A 27,708-nucleotide genomic window follows, 5' to 3' on the forward strand; every position below is an offset into this window, starting at 1 on the left:
TTTTTTTTTTTTTTTTTTTTTTTTTTTTTTTTTTTTTTTTACAATCAGTGGTCAAAGGGAAAATCAGGGGGAGGGGGAGATATAACTCGAAAGGCATAGTTAGTATGATCACTTTATATGTGAAAAATGAGAAGAAATGCCTATTGCTGTCCCAATATAAATTTCAGAAAGAAAAGCTCAATAAAAGCTTGGCCAATGGAAATCCACAGAAGATAACCAGGGACCAGCCCAATTTAAAGTAGATCAGTATCTCTAGGGGTGGGGGTGGGGGGAAGGGCATAAGATTCTTATGTTTATCAAAAGGGGGCATGGTTTGAACTGGGCTTCCTTCTCTGGCCAGGGGGTCTACTCCCAGTCCGCAGGCAGACCTTGCATATTCTTGCCTCCAGCACTTACTATGTCTGCACTTCCCTCCGGCCCTCCACCCCTGCTACCAGCCCACAGGCTACCCCAGCTCCAGGCGCTCTCTGAGACCTCTGCCTTCCTCTGAATGCTGTGCTGGTTGGCCCTCGGCACACATTTGCTGCCTGGCATCGCCACTCCTGCTGGCACTCAGGGTATCCTCGAACACTGTTGTGTAAGTGTTCATGATTGGTTTCTTCAATCTGACTCTTAAATTATTCAGCATCTTAAGTATCTTTCAAGTCCTAACAATAAGCCCCCAGAATAAGTTCAGAACTTTTTTTAATGTTTTTTAAATTTATTTTTGACAGAGAGAGAGAGAGGGAGGGAGCATGAGCGGGGGACAGGCAGAGAAGGGGTCAGAGGATCCAAAGCAGCTCTGAGCTGACAGCAGCACAGAGCTCAATGTGGAGCTCAAACTCACAAACCAAACCATGAGATCATGACCTGAGCCAGAGTCAGACTCTCAACAGACTGAGACTCCCAGGCGCCCCCAGAACTTTGGAAATTATCTCATCGCACCCTATCTATACCTTTTCCTTAGTAGCACCAATTTCTATCACTAAATTTTCTCATATAATTATGTGTTTAAGATTATTTTTTCCACCGGACTGCAGGAACTTCCTTTGTTTTTGTTTTCTAATGTTTATTTTTGAGAGACAGAGAGCGCGGGCAGGGGAGGGGCACAGAGAGGAGGACAAGAGGATCCGAAGCAGGCTCTGCACTGACAGCACAGAGCCTGATTGACCTGGGGCTCAAACCCAAGATCATGACCTGAGACAAATTGGGAGGCTTAACTGACTGAGCCACCCAAGTGCCCCTTCCTTTGTTCTGATCACCAGTATAGCAGAGTTGGTAGTTAACTGTTTACTACGGGCTTGCTATATATACTCTGGGCCAAGTACTACATGCAAGGAGCTTTGCATACATTATTCCCTTCAACCTTATGAATTAGATGTTATTTCCAAATATTTTGCAACCTAGTAAATCTAATCTTTGGGAGGCCACCCAAGGCCACCCAACAAATACATATGGAACCAGGATTGGAACCCCATCTACCTAATCCCAGAGTCTTTGCACTTTTCTCCTATACCACCTGTGTCGTATCCCCTTCCAGACTTCGTTTTTCTCCTTTCTTTTTTTATTAATTATTTTTTCAGATTCTCATTCCCAGTCTGTCTCCCCTTTCTTAGGCTCCCAAGCATATGTATCTTTGTAAAATTTGTGTACATATTTTTAATCTGCCTTAATGTTAATAATTTGACACCTTGTTCTGTTTCTTACTGTTTCAATCAATTCTATGTTTTAAAAATATATGTTGGTACATCTATATCAAATTCTTTACTTCTAAATGCTGCACAGAATTCCATAGTTTATATCCACCAATGCTGACTTATCTTGTTCCCTAGTGTTTGGTACCTGCTTCTAACTCCCACTACACATATACCCCAGTGATCTCTCAGTTCCAATGTAGGCAGGCTCCGTTTCTCCATGAGCATGTCAGGCAGGCTACATGTGGGGATGTGTGGCTGGCCTCTACCCTCTAACTTGGACTGTGACAGGCAGGATAAGAAGCGCTCCACTAATCCCTTTTGACTTTGTGCCCTCAGAATTTGAGTCTCCAAGGACACTTTCTGAAAGAACTTTCTACAGCATGGTTAGACTTTTCCGTTCTGATGCATATGAACCTATCCCATACATGCTATTAAAAGTCACTATAACTTAGTGGTTATGTGAGCAGATTCTGGAGACACATGACCTAGGTCCAAATTCCAATTTCCCCACTTACCAGCTGTACTCAGCTCCTACCTGTAAAATGGGGATGGCAATGATAATAGTACCCACCACCCAGGGCTGTTGCATTTACAACAGCGCTTGGCAGTAGTAAGTACTTAATAAATGTTGACCTTCGTTGTTCAAAATATATGCAGATTCTGAGACACAGAACCATATAGAAGGCCTCCAATACTGTCAGAATAGAAAAGCTAAGACACCGAAAAGGAAATAAAGAGAAACAAATGGTGTGTCTGGCTACACCAAAGAAGCTCCCTTTGTAATCTCTAATGGCAAGGCCTTTACAGGACCATTGTGGTCTTCTAAGACCAAACACTTACGTATAAACAACAGAACCCCCAAAGAAATCTGCTCCTTCTCTCTGTCTGGCTCTGGGAATTTTACAACAAGTTCTGGCTGCAGGAGGACCCTTTCCTCCTGGTGTGTGAGATGTTCTTGGCTGTCACCACTGGGTTTTGACTTCTTTGTCACTTTCTGATGCTGGAACCGTTGAGAAAGCTGGATGCAAGAGAGACAGGGTCAGCCCCTGGGAACTTGGCTGCCCCTGGCTGTAGAGAAGAGATTCTCCTCCTTCGTGTCTCATGCCTCAAGAGTGACTCAGTCTTGACAGCGGTTTGGGCCACAGTTACTAGGCAGCTCTGCTAGGGTCAAGCCTGAAATTTATGGCTTGCTTGTCCTGGACGCAGGCAATACTTTCTCTCCCCTTGAAGATGAAAGGGTGGTTATTTCCCCGCACTTCCCCATCTCCTGCATTTTGTGACATGTAGGCTTCTGCAGTGACCCTCTTATTTATCTGGAGAATTAACTTCTAAGGGATACGCTCATCTCCTCGACCAGCCGTAGCCGAAGGCCTTGAACTATAAGACCCTACATGGACAATTGGACGGCTTTCTGAAAAACATCTTCGCATTCCCTCTGGTTCTTCCCAACCCCCCAACTGTTATTTGTATGAGAAACTCCACGGAAAAAACTTTGAATGGACAAAGAAAAGCCAAGCCTTCCACAAAGTTATAAATTCCTTGAGAGAAGGGCTCGCCTCTTAGATTTCTTTGATCCCCTACAGCGCCTAGCACAGTGTCTTGTATATACTAGATACTCAAATATTTGTTGATTGATAAGATTCCGAGGCTTAGATCAGAGTGACTGGACAACATTTGCCTAAGGAAAAAAATGAATGGTTTCATACACAAAAACTCTTAATACTCCTTATCAGGAGTCGTCAAAATTCTAATTTTTACACTAAGATACTTAAAAAAAAAATAATTGCTATACCTGTAAAATATTTTGTAGGCCTTGGAATCTGCTTAGTAAAGGGAATTCGTTTGTTTATTTGTTTCTTGACAGACATTTGTCAAGTTCCCAGATGTGTCAGATGCTTCTTCTGGGCATTAATAAAGCAAAGATAGAAACACTTCCTGCCCTAAATTCACAGAGTGGAGGCTGGCAGGCCAGCAGGCAATTAAAATATTATAAAGTAAGCACTCTGATGAGGGCATCGGTAGATTTACAGAAGGGAGAGAAGCTGAGGTTCCAAGGCTCAGGAGTTCATCTGGAGTTGACTTGGTATCATGTGGGGCCAGAACGCCTCGGCGTCACCCATGAGCTGGGACTGAGACCTAGGGTCCTTCGTGGACTGCAGAGTAGCCCCAAACCTCAGGGAAGCCACTGAAACTACAGATCGCAATTCGATTATTTAAAACTCACGATGACAACACCAAAATTTACCGAAAGCATTGAAGTTGTGGTTTGACAAACAGAAAGCAGAAACGGGCTCATAAATACAGAGAAAAAACTGATGCTGCCAGAGGGGAGGGGGCTGGGGACATGGGCAAAATGAGTGAAGGGGAGCCGGGGGTACAGGCTTCCGTTATGGAATGAATAATCCTGGGGATGAAAGGTACAGCACAGAGAATATGGTCAGTGATGTTGTGAAAGCGTTGTATGGTCATAGATGGTAGCTAAACTTGCGGTGAGCATAGTATAAAGTATAGAGTTGTTGAATCACTGTGCTGTATGCTTGAAACTAATGTAGCAACACGTGTCACTGTACTACAATGAAAAATAAAGTTACAGTTTGAAAATCCTAAAGCACTTACAAGTAAATTATCTGGGGGAGAAAAAAAAAGGTCAGAGGTCCCTGGGTGGCTCAGTCAATTAAGTATCTGACTTCAGCTCAGGTCATGATCTCACGTCCGTGAGTTCAAGCCCCGCGTCAGGCTCCGTGCTGACAGATCAGAGCCTGGACCCTGCTTCGCATTCTGTGTCTCCCTCTCTCTCTGCCCTTCCCCCACTCACACTCTGTCTCTCTCTCTCTCTCTCTGTCTCAAAAATAAATAAACATTAAAAAAATAAGAAGTAAAAGTAAAAAAAAGAAGTTTGCTAACAGGACCTGCCTGGGAGAACTGTTGCAGGGATACATTTATTTCATGCACATAAAGGTGCTTGAACACCTGGAAGAACTACCCAAATGTCCGTGCCATTTTGAAATCAATTAGTGTCCTATCTCCAAGGTTAAAGCCAAAGCCAAAGATGCAAAGCTGGACATTGTTTCTTTTCACTGCTTTATTTTCGTCCAGGACAACGTGACCCAGAGTTTGGCCAGATCTCAGGGAGGAGGTTAGGATGTGGCTGACTTTGGATAAATTGACAGCTAATCCACTCAATCCACAGTGACAAAAAGGCATATGAACTTGTCTCTGTGCTAATCAGATGGATTGGAATTTCATTTGACAGCCTGATTATTCGGAATGTGCCATTACCTGCAAAAATAAAACAAGAGAGCAAAGCAGAAGACCGCCTTAGATTCCAAGCCCACAGCACAACTGAGACAAAGAGGCCTGCATCCTTTTTTCCAGATCGAGACTAGAAAAGTCCTTGTGTCTTTTCCTACTGAGGTTTTCCTTGTTCGGGTATCAACACAGGCCGCTCCCAAAGCGATTCTTTATTCTTGTACCTTCGGTATCAGAAATGAAGGGATGAGCCCCTTAAAAGTAGGTCAGATACTAACCAGCCAAGAAGAGAGAAAATTAAACGCAGGCATGGAAGCCAATGACTTGTTTGTGCTCTCCACCCTATTTGGTTAAAAAATAGTAAAGGACAAGGGAAATAGGCTTAAATTAAATCAAATGGGCTTGCCAACATGCCCCCATTTTCTCCATTTCCTAATCCTTTTATAAATTCCATTGAGATGGGATTTGCTTTTAGACTGATTATGTGGCTTAAAAATCAGCATAATTACAAGATATTTGTTGAAAGGAAATTCCTCATTTTGGCTGTTTGGTTTCCTTTCCAGTATTGAGTGGTGGATGACCTGGCTGGAACCAGTTCCATCTGGGACCTTCCTCCTTCCCCAGGCATCTCAGAGGTAAAGAAGTCCTTCAGGATACCCTCATAGTTTTCAAATGAGGAAACCAGGACCTAGAAAAGCCAGGTGATTTTCCCAGCAACTCAGTGGCAAGGCCAAGAATGGGACTCTGTGTGTGAGACAGTTCATTCATTAACGCTAATTATTGTTCATGTAAAGCTAGAAAATGGGATCTTAAAAAAAAACGAAGTTTAAATATAATAACACAGAGCTGATATTTCAACAGTAACATATATCGATTATTAATAGCTCCCTTTGATCAAGAATGGGGCTCTTGACCAAAGAATTTTGGATATGGAAAGCAGAGGCTCCATACCTTTGCTTCCCTTTTGGCCTCAGGATGGATCTTCTGGAATTCCGGGCCAGGATTCTTCTTGCTCTTTCTTTGGTCCTCCAAAAAAATTCCAGAATTTCTAGCATCAATCATCATTATATTATCAACAACTATCACTTGCTGATTAACATAAATGACCTTTGTAGGAGGCTGAAAGAGGGAGCAGGATAACATTCCCGCTTTCACAGAGATTCAGTCTGGACAACATGATCTGGGATGAGGGGAAACATTTCCAGTAATAGTAGTAATAATAATAATAACACATTTTATGGATCCAGGTGTTAAGTGCTTTACTGATTTGTCACTTCTAACCCTCACACTAAACCCCACACCCATTTTACAGGAAAATGTAAACTGCAGAGTTGTCTGGCCTTGTGAGAGACCTGGTCCAAGTGGCAGACAATCTTATCTTATACCCCAAAAAACAGTTTTTCTTAACAAGGACACTAGGTAGGAAACAAAGCCCCTCTTCACAACACAGCTTCACAGTCATTGGATATTTTAATTATATTTAACAATATTCCCTTTGTATGCACAGATCCATCAAAGAGGCTTTTAAAATGTCTTCTTTTTCTTAATTAATTTATTGAGTATATATAACATTTCTGAGTGCTAAGCACTCTTCTTATCTTTCAATCCTCACAATAACCCAGAGAGGGAGGTATTGTTATTATTACTCCCGTTTTACAGATGAAGAAACTGAGACACAGATAGGTTAGGCAACTTGCCCAAAATAACACAGCTCATAAGTCACGATCACAGCTTCAAAAAACAGGCAGTCAAGCTCCTGAGTCCAGGTTTTACCCACCACACTGTACGTGCCTGTACACACAGTACAGCTGCCTGGGAAAAGGGAGACCCTAACTCCTGCCTGCGGAGAAGCAAGAGAGCTTGTCCAAGGGCACACAAGTGTAGCCTCCTAGTTGTTCTCATGCCTGTTGCCTTCTCCACGGCCCCTTACAGGCTGTGGGTTGCCGGTTGTTTCTTAGTAAAGAGAAACTGAACTGAATGAGCCAAAATGTTGGTGAAGGTCAATGTTGAAAGAGGTGCCCTTCAGTGTTTCTTTTTGCATGTTTCTTCTGAAAGTAAACAGACATTTGGATCACAAAAAGCGGCTGGAAATATGGAGCAAGGACAGTCAGGGTACACAGAAAAACTCAGCATTATTGAGGCTTTTTCGAGTAGAGAGTGTTTGGGGGTTTCTTCTTCCTCTTCTTTTTCTTCTTCTTCTTCCTCTTCCTCTTCCTCTTCCTCTTCTCCTTCACCTTCCCCTTCCCCTTCCCCTTCTCTTTCTCCTTCTTCTTTTTTTTGGGAGGAATTGGAAAATAGCATACTGTATCATCCATCAAATGGGACTTTTTCGTTATTCCCCTATAACACCCCAGACTTCCCAGTTGATTTCTAAAGGTTTGAAATCATTTCATCTTTATGAAACAGGATTTTCTTATCAACATTTTTAATCATTGTGACTGATCTGTTTTGATACCTTCAGAAAATGGCTTCACAATGTAAACTAGAAATTCACTACCCAGAGATTCACTAACAATTGGTTGACTGAGTAATTTCATAATTATCAGAATATCCATGAATTTGAATACAACATTTTATTCACATTCTAACTCGAATAGGAGAGGCAGTGGGGAATCAGGAGTGGCTGATTTTATTTCTAACTAAGCCACAAACTCGGCAGTATGTCAGGGATAATAATTCTTACCTACTTCCAACTTTATTCCCAGGATGCTGGAAATGACTAAGACATCAGACAGTAAAATATAATACCCAGGAAGTTAAACAGTGACTTGTATGTGTAGACTCTTAGGAAAAAGAGGCAGGAGTACCTGAGAGAATTTACTACAGCAAGGCCTCACATTTTTATTGGCTTTTCATGAGAAAGGTATGGAATGGGGAGAGACACAGTGGAGTTTTGGCTTTAAGTTGATGCCTGAATACATTTAAGCTAGGCAACCAATAGGGGAATTGAATAAGGAGGTGAGGTAGGAGAAGCTCAGATAATGGTGTACAGGTTAATAAATACGAGGAGGAAGGGGAGCCTGGGTGGTTCAGTCTGTTAAGCGTCTGACTCTTGGTTTCAGCTCAGGGCATGATCTCACATTTCATGAGTTTGAGTCCCTCATCAGGCTCTGCACTGCCAGCACAGAGCCTGCTTGGGATTCTCTCTCTGTCCCTCCCCTGCTCTCTCTCTCCCTCTCTCTCTCTCAAAACAAATAAATAAACTTAAAAAAAATAAGTATGAGGAGGAAGAATATTTTATGCGACATGTAGAGTTGGGAGGGGACAGATGGGCTTGGAACATTATGTCAAAACTGGTTCTAGTAGATGGCTTGCAAAAATTGCTGAGATTATTCCCCCATTTCTGTTCATATACTCTCCTTTGTCTTTGTTTTGTTTTGTTTTGTTTTGTTTTGTTTTGTTTTGTTTTAAGTAGGCTCCATGCCCAACATGGGGCTTGAACTCACAACCTCAGGATCAACAGTTGCATGCTCTACTGACTGAGCCAACCAGATGCCCCCATACGCACCCCTTTGCCAATCCTCCCACTGAGAGGTGAAGTGTATTTCCCTACTCCTTGAATCTGGACCAGCTTTGCAACCACTTACTTTTACCAATAGAATGTAGCAGAAAGGACATAAACTTCTGGGCCTAAGCCAGGAGACATCCTACAGCTCCCACTCTTGCCCTCTTTGAATGCCACCCCTGTGAAGAAGCCCAGGCTAGCCTCTTCGAGGGTGAGAGACAATATGGGGAGAGAGGCCCAGGAGCTAGCCAACACCAATATCAGGCATGTGAATGGGGCCATAAGACAGTCCAGTCCCAGCCTATCTACCAGCTGATGTAGTCATGCCAGTGACCCCAGATGAAGCTGGCAGAAAACTGCCTAGCTGAGCCCAGCCCAAACTGCCGACCCACAGAATTGTGAGCAAAGGGATGGTTAGCACTTAAAGCCATTATATTTTGAGGTTTGTTAAGCTGCCATAAACAACTGATCTAGAAGTTGATACTAGAAGTAAGGTCTGCCATAAATAACCCCAAACTCCTAGACACATAGTGAGGAAGCTGCCAGAAGAGACTGTAGTCTCAGGAGCAAAAGGTTGCCTGCAATAACTCAGAAAGTAGAAAATGTATCCGACAAGCTGAGTAAGGAAATTCTCTCCTAGAGAAAGAAATAAGCTCAAGGAGAAACTATTCAGTGTGCAAGCAGAATTAGAGGGAATATAGGGGCACCTGGGTGGCTCAGTCGGTTAAACATCCGACTTCAGCTCAGGTCAGATCTCATGGCTCATTGAGTTCAAGCGCCGCGTAGGGCTCTATGCTGACAGCTCAGAGCCTGGAACCTGCTTCAGAATCTGTGTCTCCCTCTCTCTCTGTCCTTTCCCCACTTGCCCTCTGTCTCTTTCTCTCTCTCAAATATAAATAAACGTTTAAAAAAAAAAAAAAAAAGAGGGAATGTAGAAGGCCTGCTACGTGCTTGGTTGAAAAACAAAATCATTTTTCACCAAGTGTCTCCATTTGGCAAAAGAGTCTCAGAGTGATAAATGCCTTCATGAAACCAAAGATGTCGCTTGAATACCTTCTATGAATACCTCAGAAAACTCAGTAGACCATCTCAACTGGAAAAAGAAATCTCCAAATATTTTTTTTTTAAGTTTATAATTTTTGAGAGAGAAAGAAAGAGAGAGTGCAGGGGGAGGGGCAGAGAGAGAAGGGGAGAGAGAGAATCCCAAGCAGGTTCCACACTGTCAGTGCACAGAGCCTGATGTGGGGCTTGAACCCATGATCTGTGAGATCATGGACTGAGCCCAAGTGGGATGCTCCACTGACTGAGCCACCCAGGTGCCTCAGGAACTCTCAAAATCTTAAAAGCATTTTCCTGCAGCTGCTTGACTCATGGCCCAAAGTGAAGAGAGGTCTATCTACTGGAGTGGACTGCAGGCTGCCGTACCAGAAATCCACACCGTTGTTAAGGGGAGCATACCGTATCACACTAAAAAGGAGAGAGTACATTCAAAACAGAAAGAGTCTTCTGGGTCCCCAACTTTCTAGGGCAGGAAGCAAGCTGAGAATGCTATTCAGCAATTCTTAGAGGAGAGGAAATAACATCTGAGAAAGTACAGCCAAGAGCCCAGAGGGGAGAACCAAGAGTCAAGAGGAACGGTGAACTAAGATACTACTCCCAGAGAGAAAAACTGGGTCCTAATGAGGAAAATTCCTGCCCTTACGGTAGAGGAGCCTGAGAATATGTGTCCAGCTGGGTCTCAGAATTATCAAGGACTCACAACTGTCACGTGCCTCTGGTTTTCCCTTTCTGGGTGGGGGTCCACAGCATTGTCTGCATCTCTCACCATAGTATGTTTAGGGGCAGAATGGTGCAGAGTCATAACTAAAAATACACATTCTCTGCACCATTCTGGCCCTCAGTGCACTGTGGTGCTTTGTGTGATGTTCCAGAGGGGCCTCATCCAGATCTGGCCCTGTTTTGAAAGACTCTCAGACTTCAAGCCAATGGGATGAGCCTTTCAGGGTTTTTATGGAGAAGGGATGTGATTGATTATGGCCGGAGGTGGACTTTGGTAGATTATTTGCAAAAAAATGGACACAACAACCTCTCCCATATCTGGATGCACATCCCTTTGCAGCAGGACGTGGCTGTGGTTCCCATCAAGAGGTAGAGCCTATTTTCCATGTTCTCAATCTGCAAAGGCAATTTGTGGCTCACATGCAACATTCAAGTCTAGGCTTTCAAGAGGCTCTGCAGCTTCTTGGACTGCTGCCACCTTGTGAGGAGGCCAGGCTAGCCTCCTGGAGGATGAGAGGGCACGCAAAGAGCCGCACCAATGCCATACATGTGAGTGAAGACATTTGAGACCCCCTCATCCTAGCTGACCCACCAGCGGGCCCAGGCATGACCAGCAGAACTGCCCTGCTGAGCCCGAACCAAATTGCTGACCCCCAGAGTCACGAGTAAATAAGAATGGTTGTTTGAGGCCATTTGGGTTGATCTGCTACACGGTAGTAGATAGCTGATATGAGGGTAAATGTCTATCACAACGCTAAAAGGCTTTCTCACCTTCCTTGTAGTTCCTGGCTCACTAGGAAGTGAGCAAAATCAGGAGGGGCTCTGCCCCGGGTGTGGTTTCAGTTTCTCTGACTCTCCCCCGGGGAGGGAGGAGCATGTGCCCAGGTAGCTCTCCATTAACTCCTTTTGAGACTCAAGACTTCCTCGATAGTGGGTAATAATAACAGGCTGAGCACTTATTAGTGTCAGACATGGATGCCAAACGTTTTCCTTGAATCATCTCGTTTAACAACAGGTCCTATTGTACCTATTTTTGAGGTGGCTGGTGCCGAGAGAGGTTATTTGCTGCAAGTCAAAGCTAGCCTCACCCCAGAACCTTAACTACTGTGCCAGAGCCCCTGAGTCACTGAACACGGACACCAGTGTAGAGGCAGAGAGGAAAAGGTGAGCGGTGCAGGGCTCAGAGGTGCTGCCGGTTGCATATGGAAAAAATGTTCAGATGGTCCCTAACTTCAAACAGTCTTCTCTTTCCTACAGACCCCGATACCCCCACCCTGGTTAATTTATCAGTTTTCTGTAGCTGTAATATCTTTTGCAAATGACTTCTATTTTTTTACTTTTTTTAATGTTTATTTATTTATTTATTTATTTTTTAATTTTTTTTTTAACGTTTATTTATTTTTGTTTTTTGTTTTTTTTTTTTAATTTTTTTTTCAATGTTTTTTATTTATTTTTTGGGACAGAGAGAGACAGAGCATGAACGGGGGAGGGGCAGAGAGAGAGGGAGACACAGAATCGGAAACAGGCTCCAGGCTCTGAGCCATCAGCCCAGAGCCCGACGCGGGGCTCGAACTCACGGACCGCGAGATCGTGACCTGGCTGAAGTCGGAGGCTTAACCGACTGCGCCACCCAGGCGCCCCTAACGTTTATTTATTTTTGAGACAGAGAGAGACAGAGCATGAACGGGGGAGGGTCAGAGAGAGAGGGAGACACAGAATCTGAAACAGGCTCCAGGCTCTGAGCTGTCAGCACAGAGCCCGACACGGGGCTCGAACTCACGGACCGTGAGATCATGACCTGAGCCGAAGTCGGCCGCTTAACCGACTGAGCCACCCAGGCGCCCCTAATGTTTATTTATTTTTGAGGGAGAAAGAGAGAGAGAACAAGCGGGGGAGGAGCAGAGAGAGAGAGAGAGAGAGAGGGAGCCTGAGGATCTGAAGCAGGTGCACTGTCCGCGCAGAGCCCAATGTGGGGCTGGAACTCACAAACCGTGAGATCATGACTTGCGCCAAAGTCAGATGGTTAACTGAGGTTTGTAAATGACTTCTAAAGCTTTATTTTAAGTTCAGAAACTCTGGGGATCCCTTTTGTAACCACCTTTTTGTAAACTGAACGCAGGTCAGCACAGACTGTGGAAGAAAGACAACAAGCAACTCATTTATTTCTCCAGCTCAAACTCCTCACCAACTCCTTGTCACACTTTTGTTCTTTTGCTCCTAGCAACCCACCATCAACTAGAAAGACAGCCACCTCCATTTGATGCAGCAATTAAAGTCACAATGTGGATTCAGAATTCAGAACAAAGGCAGAGGCTTGTGTACATGCGCCATAGCAAACTCCATAAGGCTCTCGTGCTGGCAGGCTTTATTATAAAGAAACTTGATATAGAGTATAACCGATGCTTCTGGCTGTGCTGTGGGTCAAGTTCAAGTTCTCTGACATACAGCTCCCAGGGAGAGGAGCAAGAGAGAAATAGGAGGAGGGAGGAAGTTTAGTAGACTTAGGAGAAATAGGGAAAAATCAAAATTAGGAAACAGAGAACAAGGGGATAGTGGGAGAAAAATTAAAAGAGGTGGGAGCAGAAAGGATTTATTTAAAGAAAACAGTGAAATAAAGAAACGAGAGAAAATATACAACAATGGAAGCTACGGGAATGGAGCAGAATGAAAAATTGGGCTTTAGTAATGTGGCAGTTAAAAATAATATTAAAAAATCAGTCACGAGAATGTAATGTCCAGCACTATGACTCTAGGTACCAACACTGTATTCTATATTTGAAAGTTGCTGAAAGAGTAGATCTTTAAATTCTCATCACAAGAAAAAGGAAATTTTTGTCATTGTGGGGTGATGGATATTAGCTAGACTTACTGTGATGATCATTTTGCAATATGTACAAATATCAAATCATCATGTGGTACACATGAAACTAATATGTATCAATCATATAGCTCAATTAAAAAAATTTTTGAGCTCTGTTCTCTAAATTTCTCCCTCCCACCACAAGGCACAAAGCTAACACGAAATACAGATCTCTGCAGAACCGGCATCCTCCACTCCCAACACACGCACACACGCACACACACACTCGCACACACATACACCACATACCATACGCACAAGACACATACCACATACACAGCACACATAACCATATACACAACACAACACACATACACAACACACATGCCATGCACACAACACAGACACACACCAAACACACAACACATACCACCTACGACACAAACAATACACACACATACAGCGATAGGAATGGGTCAAGGAGCCTAGATTCTGTGCAGGCACGTCTTGTGGTCAGTTCCCTGACACCCCCGTCATCTCCAAGAGACCCACAGCCTTCCAGGTCTCCTTAGCAAAGGACAGACATGCTAGTCTCTGCCGAGCCCTGTGATGTTGTCATCTCCCAAACATTTTCGTGAGATAGCAAGTTAGGGACCAGTGTGTTCAAAGGGAGGATTTAGTCTATTTACAGATTCATATCAGTGGGTGGCCAACTTAGTTTGAATCTTGATAGAGGACAGGAAAACAAGAAGGCTGGCTTGCCCCAGCAGAGGTTTTCAAGTATCCATTTGGAAAATACGTGAAGTATTTCCAGAGGAGTCTGCCTGTCCGTTCCAAGTCCTATAGGACCCATGGTTAACACGGGGTACACTTCAGATTTTACTTTTCTGAACCTTCAAACAAATAAGAGAAGATCCTACAAAGAACCTGTTAATAAATACTTTTTGGTAGTTTAAGGAGCTATTTTTGTCTTTTCTCCTTTAAAAAATGTGTTTTCCCAGAATGAATGAAAAAGAAACACAAAGTGTTATATACCAAAGGAGGGAACTAAATACAGCGTCTTCGCCCTTCCAACGTTTAATGTCGGCAAAGTTTATACACTTTCCATATTAGATTGTGAGATACCCGATTTACCTAAATTGTTTACACTCTCCAAATGTCCAGGAAGCACAGCAAACCAAATAAGAAATGCTAACAAAAAGCAAGAAACGGTCCTGGTGCCTTTATTTCATCTGTCATACCACCATCTTCCACCCATGTCCATCCCCAACCCTGGCTTCACTGGAATAGACAAAGAGGGGTCTGGGCGTCGGATGAGATTCTGCCTTTATAACAGAGCAAATAGAGAAACACCTCCACCATCTGGGTTCTACCCAGAGACGTAATTGAGGTGCTTGTGTGATGCCCAGGTTCCCATTGACCTCAGCAAACACTGCCTTATTCATCACCATGCTCGTGTGAGCAAAGGGAACAGAACCACTAGGATCCTCTGTTCCACGGGTGGAAAAACAAACAGAGTGGCAAGGAGCTGTGGCAAAGGTCACACCCACAGTTGGAAGCCCAAACTAGTACCAGAGGGGCAGACTGCTATGGGCCCCGGGCGCATCCAGTATTTTCACTGTGAACATCTTTGCCACAAGCATTTTCACACCAAACATTTTTGCCACCTAACTAATTGGCTATGAGGCAGTTTTGCCGTAAAAGATAAAATCACGAAAAATAAAAGAGGGATATTCATCAAAATGGGCATAATTGAACATGAAAAATGAATAACAAAAGCAAAAAGTCTTTATTGCAAAATACAAAATATTTTAATGCACTTAAAATGTGTGTAAATTCATGGTAATACTTCTCAAATAACCGATTTTATTTTGTGGATTGTACCTAAGCACTGTCTTCAACGTCTTTCATTCATTCATAGTGTTACACATTTTTTGCTTGCTGATTTCTCTCTTAATTGGGCATCTTTCTCTCTCTCTTTTTTTTTTTCACTAAAATTTCTTCCCTCATGGAGCATCTGGGTGGCTCAGTTGGTTGAGCATTGGACTCTTGATTTCAGCTTGTGTCGTGATCTCACAGTCGTGGAATGGAGCCCCACATCAAGCTCAGCACTGAATGTGGAGCCTGCATAACATTCTCAATTTCTCTCTCTCTCTCTCTCTCTCTCTCTCTCTCTCTCCCCCTCTGCCCCTCTCCCTGGCTCGCATGTGCTCTCTCTCTCTCTCAAAATAAAAAATAAAATAAAAATAAATAAATAAATAAATAAATTTCTTCCCTCATCAAGGGAAGTATCAGTTTCCAATATGAGGATGCTTATTTGTAACTGAGCGTTGTATGGCGTTGTGAAAGCTTTCTACACTATCGTTTGTTCTTGGCATATTGTCACATGTTCATTAATGATTGCAACGTTTGATGGGAAATGTGCATTCAAAACTCTGCCACGGTATAGATCATGACAGTGGCTAAGATTTATATAAAAGTGGGAGTGTTGTGTCAATGGAGAGATGACACCAAACCGTCAGCCAGTTGATGAAACCAACAAACTGTCAAACCAAACGGTTAACCAGTTTTTTTTCTATCTTTTATGGCAAAGTAGCATTACAGCCAATTCGTTATATGGCGAAAACGTTTGTGGCAGAGATGCTTATGGCAAAACTCCCTAGAACCAGGTCCGGAACCCCAGGGAAGATGGAACTGAAATGAGCGGTTGCTAGCAGCATGAACTCCTGTTACCTTACAAGTCCACACCTTGGGATTCATTGCTTGCTCCATTTCCTCAGTGATAAGGCAGCCCAGTTTCAGAGTGCCCATTAACCCAAAAGTACAGAAGGAAGAGAGGGAGGGAGAGAGGAACACTGGCATTTTTCTGCAAGCCTTTTAAATTTTCTCATGCCACAGGAAGCAAACATTTTGTGTAATTTTCCAGTGGCCTTGATTAAACACGTTTGTAATTCAATACAACTGTAGCTTGAAGAAATTAAAGGCCATGCCAGTCTTATCAAATGTTTGGTCCCAGCTAGAGATCCAGAAAGATTAAGCACTCAAGACGTGCCCAGCTTACTTCTGTGGAGTCTATTCTTTCAGAGTGTCCCCTCCTTTGTTTAGTACGCAAGACCATTTATAATCTGTCCCTGATCTACCTTTCTCACTGTCCCTGTCACTTCCTGCTTTCACATATCACTCATGCCAGCCATCCTCTGGTACAAGCCACGGACCTTCTGTGCAGCCTTCTGACCATTTCCAGCTCTCTCTCACATTCTCTGCTTATCTATATCTGGCTCCTTCTTCAGAATCTAACAGACACACTCCATCTTGAAGAAAACTTCCTTCACCATCTAGTCCTCTGAACTCCAAACATTTGTCCCAGTCCAGGTCAGGTCATTCGTGTAGGAATACGTTTGGGCAGCACCCCTTGCCAGCCAGTGACTTGGGTGTGTCCTCGGCCTCTCTGAGCCGCTTCCTCCTTAACATGAAATCACATACCCTTCTCAATGGAGTTTTGTGAAGATGAAGCAAGGCGGTCTATGAAGGTGCCCGGTGCAGTGTCTGGAACACTGGTGGGCCCCTCGTGAACGCATTTTCCCACTGCCTGCGCCAGGCACAGCACTAGGCACAGGGAGAATGTGTGCCTGACGTTGGATATGGGCAATGAGTGGACTTGTGTAAATTTGAGCACATTTTTAAATTTCTCTGTGTCTCACTGTCCTCATCTTGAAAATGGGGTGGTTGATAACATTTCCACGACAGCCTGTATTATAACCTTAAAGGAGTTAGTACCCAGAAAGGGCTTAGAATGTTGCCTGGGGAGTAATGAATGTTCAGTAAGTCTTAGCCATAATGCAGATGCGGGCAGAGGGAGTAGCATGGTGAGCAAGACAGATGTGGATTCTGTCTTCATAGAGCAAGTAGAAGATAAGACACAAATACATTTGTGCTACAATGCAACCCATTTGGTATTTGACATATGTTATCTTGAGTTGTTAGTTATCTATTTACATGTATGTCTTGTCCCCTATCAAGATGGCAAATTTATTGAGGGAGGAGGGCCTGGATCCAATTCTGCCACATCCCCTATGCTGTCCAGAGTGTCATGTATATGGCAGGCATTCGATAATATTTATTGCTAATTACCTAAAAGATTGATCTTTCCTCTGCAATAAAAAGTTTATTATGAAGATCCTATTCATCAGTGAGGATCTATGGCTTTCTCTCTTAGTGTGTTCAAAGCAACGTGTGAAAAATTAACACATAATTACTCTCCTGTGGACCCCAGGACCTCCGAGTCTCTCCCACCTATAAATTCATCATCATGGGGTTGACACACCTAGAGCTCAGACACCATCAACCTGCAGTTAAAGCTGGTCACTGGTCCTCCAAACGGCATTTTTCCAATGAAGCAACAACAATAACAACACATTATCCCACTTAACCCTGACAATACCCTATGAGGCAGGGACTGTTACCATCCACATTTTATAGGCGGGGAAATTGAAGCTTATAGAGCCAAGGTTATTTGCTCACAGCCACGCGTGAGTGGTGGAGCTGAGATCTGAACCCAGGCAGTCTGGGGAGCATGCACCCCTATGCCAGACTGCCTGGGCTGGTGACAAAAAGACAGCTTGGCCTCTTCTAACAAGAAGGCAGCAACAGATAAGAACCAACGGCAAGCCCCCAAGGGAAGATCTTTATGGTGGAGACTTCTTTTCTCACAGCCATGGTCACAGGTGGCCATTTTCCCATGGGGCTTATGGCAGCTGGGCTGTTCCTACTGGTCTGGGAATCCTGTCCAAGTCTCTTGCTTGGGGCCCCCACACAAAGCCCTCACCAAGAGTCCCCACCCAGGGCCCTCACCAAGGTCCCCCACCCAGAGTTCCCCACCCAAGTCCTCCTATCCAGGACCCCCTTCCAAGGTCTCCCACCCACAGCCCCTCACCCAGGGCCCCCCACTCAGGGCTCTCTGGAACAGAAACAGTGATCTACCTCTTCCTTCCTTCCCTTTGTACTGTCTCTTCTTGGTATTTTTTTTTTTTTTAATTTATGATTTTCAGCCCAGCCGGTTGTTAGCCTGCTGTGTTTGGAAATGGTAGATGATTAAACCTCCCGACCAGGTGTAAATGCAACCTTTGTCATCCTGGAGGCTGGGAGAATTACCTTGTTGGGCTGCAACCTACCTCTGGCTCCAAACTTTCTGCCCTAGCAAGACCCTCTTACAGGCCAAGGTCTATGAGGCTTAGGTCTCCCAACTGATTTCCCTGCTCTGAGCCCAGTTCAGAAGCTAGACATTTCAGATGTACCACATAGCCACAAAAACACTGAAGAGAGCCAAAATTCAGGGGAAACATCAAGCCTTCTCTCTCTCTCTCTCTCTCTCTCTCTCTCTCTTTAGGGAATTTTTGCCAGGTAAATAATAAAAATATGTAATCATTGACTAGGTCTTTATACCTGACCGAAGATACGTTTGTATTTCTGTTGCCGGTAAATATTCCCACCAGTCCCTTAGCCTCGGTAGCCACCCTGTGGCCCTCAGAGTCCTCTTGTCCACTTGTCCACTCAGATGTGGCTTCTGGCTTGAGTCCTAGGGAGCTACGGCCAGATAGAAAGGCCAGAACAAGCCCCAAAGCAGCAGCTGAGGAGGCCACTCCTAGAAATGGGCTTATGAGCTCCCCTGCTCAAGGAAGCCCCTACAGTTAGCCGCAGGCCTTGGTTGTGGCCCTTGACGGGGAAAGACCAAGCCAGGATTCCCCTGCCATGCCATTGCTAAACCCACAACAGGAGTTCCGGACCTGCGTGCGTTAAGGGCATCAGTGGCCCCGTGCTCCTGCAGAATCAGCCAGAAGATTTGTGTTGACTTTTTCAGGCCGAGTTCTCACCAACAGACATGGGCTTCAGGAAGGTTACTGCTGAACAAATAGCATGTAGTGAGTGCGTTTTCCATGCACGTTCCCAACGTGCTGAGCTTGGCTACTGCTCAAGGTGAGCCAAAGACAGCCAAACCTGTTCCCAGGCTGCTTTACTTTGTCAAAGTCCTCTTTCAGGAGCCTGGGGGCTGTCACTGGATTTCAGTATCATTTGGGCAGAGAAGTAAAATTCTACTTGGGAGTTCTCTAAGGGCAGTAAATAAATGTTTGTCAAAGACAGAATGAATAAATCAATAAATCAATTAACATGTGTTTAGTGAGCCGTCACCTTGAGCCTGGCCCCGAGGAACTCCCTGTGGAAGATTTGCCCACCCTCCAGTGGCAGCAGACAGATTGCAGGACAAAACCAACATCCACGGGATCACTCAAAGCCGCCCTACGACACATGACTATTCCTGCACTTAGAAATTTGCTTTCACTTTATTCTAGTTCGGTCTTTGCAATTTACATTACAGGTCATGAAAGTCTTTGAATTTTGCAATGGCTTTTGGTTGAAACCAATAGCATGTTAACCAGCAGCAGGGTGGTGATGTTCTGTAGCAACGGCAGGCATGTTCAGTGTGCAAGCAAAGCAGGAGATAAGAGAATGGGTTGGAGTGGCCTGTCGGTGAGCCTGGGTCACAGATGCAGGAACAGGAGACAGGATGGTCTCAGGCAGCGCGGGGAGCAGCGAGAGGGAGGCTATCTGAGACTGCAGACAGCCCCCAACACTGCGGTGAAGGGTTTTTCTCAGGGGGGGAGAAGGAGTCAATCTTAGAGATATCTTGAAGAAGCAAAGCCAGAACAGAGACAGAATGGCGATGGGCAGGACTTCCAAGACAGCGGGCAGGGGAAGGAGGTTGGCACACTGACTCTGTCCTGAGAGATGGGGTGGGGGTATGAACACAGTCAGGAGACATGGGAAGGGGTGACGACAAGCAGGAATGGGACCTGCACCGGAGGTCTACTGAAATCTCGGCCCCTGCTGTCCTCTGAGAGGCAGAAGACTGCCACACTCCACTGCTTTTGGCCTCAGGATTTCCTTTTCTCTTTGTTCTCAAATTAGCCTCATTTTACCCCAGATTTATCTCCTACTCAGCCTTTCCTCCTCTTCTAATGACTGATTATTCATGTTTGAGGAAGAGATGATGTCGCTTAAAAAAAAAGATACGCTGATGAGATTTGTTCTCAACATGGAAAAGGCAGCCTCAGACACCGTGGGGGAGGTTGGTCTCTGAAAGTTTCAAGAATCCGTCTCCAAAAGGCCACTCCTCAGAGCACACCAGGTTTTTATACAGGTGATGTTTGAATGAAAAGATAGATAAGGGTATTCTAAAGAAGGAAAGAAGGGGAAAAGAAATCACCTGAGGTGGTATTAGGAAGGAATGTGGGGCATCCATGGCAAGTAAGGGAGTGGCCATGATATAGGGTTGGCACAGTCCCCAAGAATGACTTCTGCCTGTAAAGTCCTTGTACTGGGTAGGAAGTAGATTAGGAACAACAGATACCAGCCTTGTAGTGGCTGACTGGATGGATGGATGGATGGATGATTGATGGATGGAGTGATTTTAATATTCATATATTGATTCAGGCATATTTGTGCCAAGTACTGTGCTAGGATAGGGGCACCCTTCAAGAAAAAGAAAACACAGTCACTGTGCTTTGGGGACCCAAAGTTTATGTGAAGAAACACAAGGACAAATAATCCCAACAATGTTAACTGTCCTGTAAAAAATGGTATGGTAACAAGGGACTGATTCTTCCTGGAGAAGGTGGGAAAATTCTGTGGATGAGGAGACATTTGAACAGAATCAAGGAGAGTAATAGTATGCTTGTCTGTGTGCATACATGCACACACCCACAAACGCACACATAAACACACATATGCACATGCATAAGCATGCATACACACACAACACACACATATATACACATATAAACATACAACAAAGATTCACGCACATAAACACATGCATATGCACATAAACCCACACATGCATAAACACACATACACACACAAATGCACACACACATATACACACACACACACAGCAAAGATACATGTAGAACCCACCAAGTCAAGGGATTTTGGAAGCACAATGCAGGCCATAGTCTCGGTATGCACAAAAACAGGAGGGTATGACAGAGTCTGTGATGTTCTCAGAGAAATCAGAAAAGTTGTCAGAGGCTGGAACACGGTGTGTGAGGGGAGAGAGTCAGGGAGGAGACAGGTGGTCCTGTGATGCCATTAACTGACATCAGGTACACAGAGGAAGAAACTTGTTGGCAAAATAATGAATCCTGTTTGGGACAGGCTTTTCCGTCACCACCTGTCTCCTCATCCGCCTCCCAAAGCAGCTGGAAAGACCCTTCCAAAGCCTTATCATTTGATCTACCACATTTTCCAGAGAGCAAAATGGACAATTGAGCATGAAACAGGATTGATCTCACCAGAGAGTTTCAGATGCCAGCATTTTAATTTACAGCCATCCTTCACTTTGGGAAAGGACTGCAAAGTGGTCAGTAGTCAGTCCTGTCCTAAAAGGTAGCACTCCTAAGTCTTTTGTTTAAAATTATTAAGACACTCTGGCAAAGGGACAAGCTGACATTCTAATACATGCTATACATTTGACACGTGATGGTGGACATTAAACAAATGTTTATCAGATGAATGACTGTAATGACTTTGTGCCAGGCCCCGTGCAATATGCTACAAGGGAAGTACAGTCCCTGCCATCAAGCACTTCGCAGTCTAGTGAGGAGGACAGGTGTGTAAACAAATTGTTACAGTGAGATTGCTGTCATCTAGGAGAAAAAACAGACACAAAATAAGAGCTCTTTATTGCTGAGGTACAAGGGGCGAGAGGACGTGTGTCCCAAGCCTTCGGGCAGGGCCCAGGGTGCCAAGCTGAAGAGTCTGATCTTTATCAGGGAGGCAACAAGGAGCCACAAAAGAGTTTTAAGAAGAGGAGTGACATTATCAAGACTGCATTCTGGAACGGTCACTTTGGTGGCTGTGCAGGCTATAGCTTAGCTAAAGAAGACTGGGGAGAAGATAGGCCAACAGGGAGGAGGTTATTTCATATGTACAGATGATAGACGTTGACTTTCTGAACTAAGGGGACACCAGGAGGGGACAAAAAGGAAGGCACACATTTGGGAGGTGTTTGGAAGGTAGGCACAATGGAGATTTGTGATGGATCTGATACAGGAGGTAAAGGAGAGGGTGTATCAAGGGCCCCCCTGGTTTCCTGTTTGGGTAACCAGGTAGTTGGTAAAATACTACCAAGAGAGGAGATCAAGACAAAAGGCAATTTGAAGTGGGAAGGTGAGGATAGGAGGGAGAAGAAAGAATTCCAAATTGGACACGATGAGTTTGAGGAGCTGAGGGACATGTCCATGTACATGGAGGGCCAGGGAAGTACCTGGGTATTCAAGACATCAGAAACAAAACAGGGCCAGCGGGACCCACTCACTGCATGACCTTGAGCCTCAGAGTCTTCATCTGAACAATGAAAGAGCACACTTGTATGTGGCTCCAGGGAGCATGAAAAGTGCATCCCTGGGGTGCCAGCGGATGGCTACAAATGAGTGTTCTTTCACATCAGAGGGAATGGTCCAGACCCATCAAAACTTTCTTGCACTGTGCCACATAGAAGAGTGTTTTCAACCATAACTTTCATGAGAAAGAGCCTCAAATGCCTGTTCCCAGGCCCCCAGAGTAGGCCTGAAGATAACACATCACTCAGGATGGCTCTGATGCCATCACTGGATCCCAATCTGTCCCCCAGAACCCCAAACATTGCTCACTCTCAGGTGCCATTTTTAATGAGCCCCTGAAAGGTGCCCTGTGTGGGAGTCCTCCCTCTCAGCATTCTCCAGGTAATAGCCTTCAGCAAGAGGAACGGTGGTGGGTGGGCTCAGGCTCTGTGGAGCCATAGCTTTCAGCAGCCACCTCCGGGCCTCATGCCCTCTGGACTCAGGCAGAAATAATTCACATTCTTTACTGAATTATTAAGTATCAGACATCATAAGATATCTTCATGTTTCAACAAATAAAGCTGACACAATGGAATATCCATAAACAAAACAAAAACAAACAGACAAAAACTCAACCCATATCCACCCATCCCTTGCATCATATACAAAAGTTAACTTGATGTTTTTTAAATTATTTTATTTTATTTTATTATTTTGAGAGAGAGAGAGAGCACAAGTGGGGGAGAAGGGCAAAGAGGAGAGAGAGAGAGAGAGAGAGAGAGAGAGAGAGAGAGAGAGAGAACTTCAAACAGGTTTTATGCTCAGCTCGGAGCCTGATAAGGGGCTTGATCCTACAACCACAGGATTATGAGCTCAGCTGAAACCAAGAGCCATATGCTCAAACTATTGAGCCACCCAGATCCTCCCAAAAATTATTTTGAAAAGGATCATAAACCTAACTATAAAACCTTAAACTATAAAATTTCTAAAAGAAAACATAGATAAAAATCCTGATGACTTGGGGTTAGGCAAAAATTTCTTAGGCAGGACACTAAAAACACTAACGATTTTCTTTTTTTTTAGGTCATCAGTTGAAACTTATCAAAATTTAAAATGCCTTTTCTCCCAAAGATGTGACTAAGAAAATTAAAAGACAAGTCACGGACTGGGAGAAAATATTTGGAAAAGACATAGCTGATAATAAGAAAAAAAGCAACTTGATTTAAAAATGGGCAAAATATGTGAACAGTTTACCAAAGAAGATAGGTAAATAAACACATTAAAAGATGTTTAACATCAATAGTCATTAGGGAAATGCAAGTTAAAACCACAATGAGATAGCACCGCACACCTATTCAAATCGCTATACCAAAAAAAAAAAAAAAAAAAAAGAGAGAGAGAGAGAGAAAGAAAGAAAGAGAGAAAGGAAGAAACAAGGAAAGGAGGAAGTGGGGGAGGGAGGGAGAAAGGAAGGAAGGGAAGGAAGGAAGGAAGGAAGGAAGGAACGGAGGGAGGAAGGGAAGGAGGATACACGAAATTAATGTAAAAACATGTACAGGTATTCACAACAGTAAAAAGCTAGAAATAATTTATTCAACTAGCGAATGGGTAAAAAACCTATGGCACATGAATGCTTACTTCCAGACCCCTTCCATCCCTACTGCTTAGCAGTAAAGAGGAACAAAATATGGATGCATGCAGCAAAATGATGAGTCTCAGATGCATTATGCTAAGTGAAAGAAATTGGACTCAGAAGACCACACACCACAAGATTCCATCTATGAAACATCTGGAAAAGACAAAACTACAGGACAGAACACAGATCAATAGTTGACTGGGGCTGGGGGTGGGGGTTTGATGACAAAAGGGCACAAAGGAACATTTAAGACTGATAGCGATGTCCTATATCCTTGGCTGTGGCGGTGGTTACACAGCTGTGTGTATGTATCAGACTTCATGGAACCACCTCTAAAATGGATGGATTTTATTGTAATGTAAAATAGATCTCAATAAACCTGACTTAAAGGGGTTGGATATGACAAAAAGTACATTTCTGGGATTTCCTCTTTCACGTCCAAGATAATGTGTTTATGTACATTCCTCACCAAACTCCCCAACATGATGTGGAACAGAGTTTGTTGTTGTTGTTGTTGTTTTTATTATTTTTAAGTTTATTTATTTTGAGAGAGCATGAGAGCATGAGTGGGGGAGGGGTAGAGAGAGGAAGAGAGAATTCCAAGCAGGCTCCGTGCTGACACAGCACAGATCCTGACATGGGGCTGGAACCCACAAACTGTGAGATCATGACCTAAGCTGAAATCAAGAGCCAGACACTCAGTCGACTAAGCCACCCAGGCGCCCCGATTTGGAACAGAGTTTTATGCTTCTCTTTCCACAACAGGATGGACAAACTGAGAATGGAAGTGTAATAGCTGAACTCCAGTAGCTTGTTTCTCCTCGGTTTGTGCTGCACTTCAGCCAAACATTTTATGAAACTTCACATTTGTGTGTGTACGTACACACTTCCAACCACAAGGATTTGGACCCAACATCCTAGAGGGGGTCTTCCTAGCTCCACTTGTGCAGTGCTGTTGGAAATGTAAATGGATACAGGCTTTGTGGATGGCAATCTGTATTAAAAGTGCTAAAAATGCTCACTTTTTTTTCACCCTGAAGTTCCACTTTATCCTAGGGAATTAATCAGACAAGTAAGTATATAGGAAATAATAGTAATAGCTGTAAACAGTGGCAACTTACAAGGGTGATAGTTCATAATAGTTCATAGTTATATCAAAATGCCCAGAAACACAGACTCAAGCTAAACTGGCTGGTTTGAATGCAACTTTGCCACTGTGTGACTTTGAGATAAGTTACTAAACTTCTCTGTGCCACAGTTTCATCATCTGTGAAATGAGGTTAATAATATTAGGGTTGTTAAATGAGATAACATATGTTAAGGCCCATAATAAGCTTTCTAAAATATTAGCTGCTATTATGAGCTGAATTGTGTTCCTCAAAATTCATATATTGAAATCCTAACTCCGAGAACCTCAGAATGTGAGTATATTTGTGGATAGGGTCTTTAAAGAAGTAGTTAAGTGAGGGGCACCTAGGTGGCTCAGTCAGTTAAGTGTCCGACTTTGGTTCAGGTCATGATCTCACGGTTTTTGAGTTCAAGCCCCGCATCGGGCTCTGTGCTAACAGCTTAGAGCCTGGAACCTGCTTTGGATTCTGTGTCTCCCTCTTTCTGCCTCTCCCCTGCTCACTCTCTGTCTTGCTCCAAAATAAATAAATATTTAAAAAATTTTTAAAAAAAAGTAGTTAAGTGAAAATGAGGATATTAGGGTGGACCCTAATCCCATATGACTGGTGTCCTTACAAGAAGAGGAAATGTGAACACACACAGGAACAGAAGGAAGGCCACATGAAGACAGAGGAGAAGGCAGCCACTTATAAGCCAAAAAGAGAGGCCTCTGGAGAAATCAGCCTTGCAGACACCTTCATCTCAGATATCCAGCCTCCAGAACTTTCCAGAAGAAAGAAATCCCTGCTGTTTATACCACCCAGTCTGTGGCACTTTGCTACAGCAACCCTAGCAAGCAAATGCAGCTTTTAAATCACCAAATAGGGGAACTGGTTAAGTACATTTACAACATCATATGATGATCTGCTATGCAGCCACTACCCACAATGCTCTTGGTTTATATTTACTGATCTATAAAATATTATTCATGTGAGGGAAAACTGGCTATACAATAGTATGTATAGAACAACACTTTTTTTTGTTTATATATGTGTGTGAATGTATAAATAAATATGGAAAGCCTCATTATCTTTGAGAGGGAAAATCTCATGGGATTTCTTTTCTTTTTGCTTATTTGCAGTTGCTAATTTTCTATCATGAGCAAAGATTGTTTATACATTACAAGGAAAAATATAGGTACTTTTGGAGCCAATCATGCTGGAGCTGGCCCCAGCTGACATCATTCAACAGGGACCCCAGACAGGATGGAGGAATGTAGGAGTCAATGGGTCCGTGTCCAACTTCAGGTTGGAAGGGTGTGGGCAGGTCACCCCCACTGGAAAAACCCAAATCAATTCTGGAGAATTCGAGGTGCCTGGGTGGCTCAGTTGATTGAGCATCCGACTTCGGCTCAGGTCATGATCTCCTGGTTTGCCAGTTCTAGCCCCATGTCGGGCTCTGTGCTGACAGCTCAGAGCCTGGAGCCTGCTTCGGATTCTGTGTCTTTCTCTCTCTCCACCCCTCCCCTGCTCATTCTCTCTCTCTCTCTCTCTCTCTCTCTCTCTCTCTCAAAAATAAGCATTAACATTTTTTTTTAATTCTGGAGAATTCATTTCTGACCAAAGATTCCAGCACAGATTCAAAATAGAGCTCCCCACCATTCGTTCACTGCCCAGCTCCTCCCTCCCCCATTCCTGTCTTTCTGGAAAGCCCATGAGTTATAAACACAGTGTGCCAGGCTCCAGGGGCCAGGATCAGCCTGTAAGACATTTAGATTTGCCCCTGGGATTAATGACTTCAAGAAGCGTTTGCCAGGAACTCTTCAAAGCTGAAAACAGAAGCCCTGGAGCATTAAATATAAATAAATACTTAGTCGATTGGTTTCTTCCTTGCTTTTCAAAGGGCAATTTACTTCCTGGATTATCATTACAGTAGTCTGCTCTCTCCGGAAACCAAGATTATTCAAGGGCCACAGCTCAGGATTGGGGCAAAAGAAAAAAAAAATCTAAAGATCACCTTGTTATATAGTTCTGTTGTGTGCTGTATTTCCTTGTAGTTAGTTGGTCTGCATCTGGAAAGGCAGAAGAAAAAGCATTATTGTGGTGTGTGCCCCACCTCAGGCATATTGTTTCTGACTACAGACGTGTATTTGTCTCCCTTCGAGGTATATTAACTCCATTTGAGGGAGGTTAAAAAAAACTGCCCAGTTTCTCTATGTTAACAAGAAAGCAGGTGTCTGTCCCTGCAGCTCAGGTGGAGATTCAATTCAACAAACATTCAATGAGCTTCTAGAATGTGCCAGAAACTGTGTGGAGGCCACAGAGAGTGCTATGATTGAAGACCTGGTGCCCATTGTCAGAAAATCTGCCATCCATCATGAAAACTTGAATGACAGTACAAGGCCAAGGAGATAGTTATCACAACAGCATGGGTTTTTAACTGAGGCCAACAGACGGCCCCCTGATCTGTGACCTGCAGACGCAGCTGGCAAAGCGTGCTTGTGTGTGCCTAGAGACCTGCCCCCAGGAAGAGGGCCAGACAGTTCTTGCTTCTCACAGGGCTGTGGGACCCACAAGATA

General features: G+C 43.9%; 1 long non-coding RNA gene across 1 annotated transcript; it reads right to left on the reverse strand.

Annotated features, from left to right (window-relative positions):
- Positions 1-4,659: 4,659 nt before the first annotated feature.
- On the reverse strand, positions 4,660-27,201 carry LOC125914425 (uncharacterized). The gene is made up of 3 exons (XR_007455298.1): positions 27,146-27,201; positions 5,877-5,951; positions 4,660-4,955 (listed from the first exon to the last, which is right to left on the reverse strand). It is a non-coding gene; the product is annotated as an uncharacterized LOC125914425 (long non-coding RNA).
- Between the last annotated feature and the right edge of the window lie 507 nt (positions 27,202-27,708).

Source organism: Panthera uncia (genome assembly GCF_023721935.1).
Source record: "Panthera uncia isolate 11264 chromosome D3 unlocalized genomic scaffold, Puncia_PCG_1.0 HiC_scaffold_8, whole genome shotgun sequence".
NCBI classification, from domain to species: Eukaryota; Metazoa; Chordata; class Mammalia; order Carnivora; family Felidae; genus Panthera; species Panthera uncia.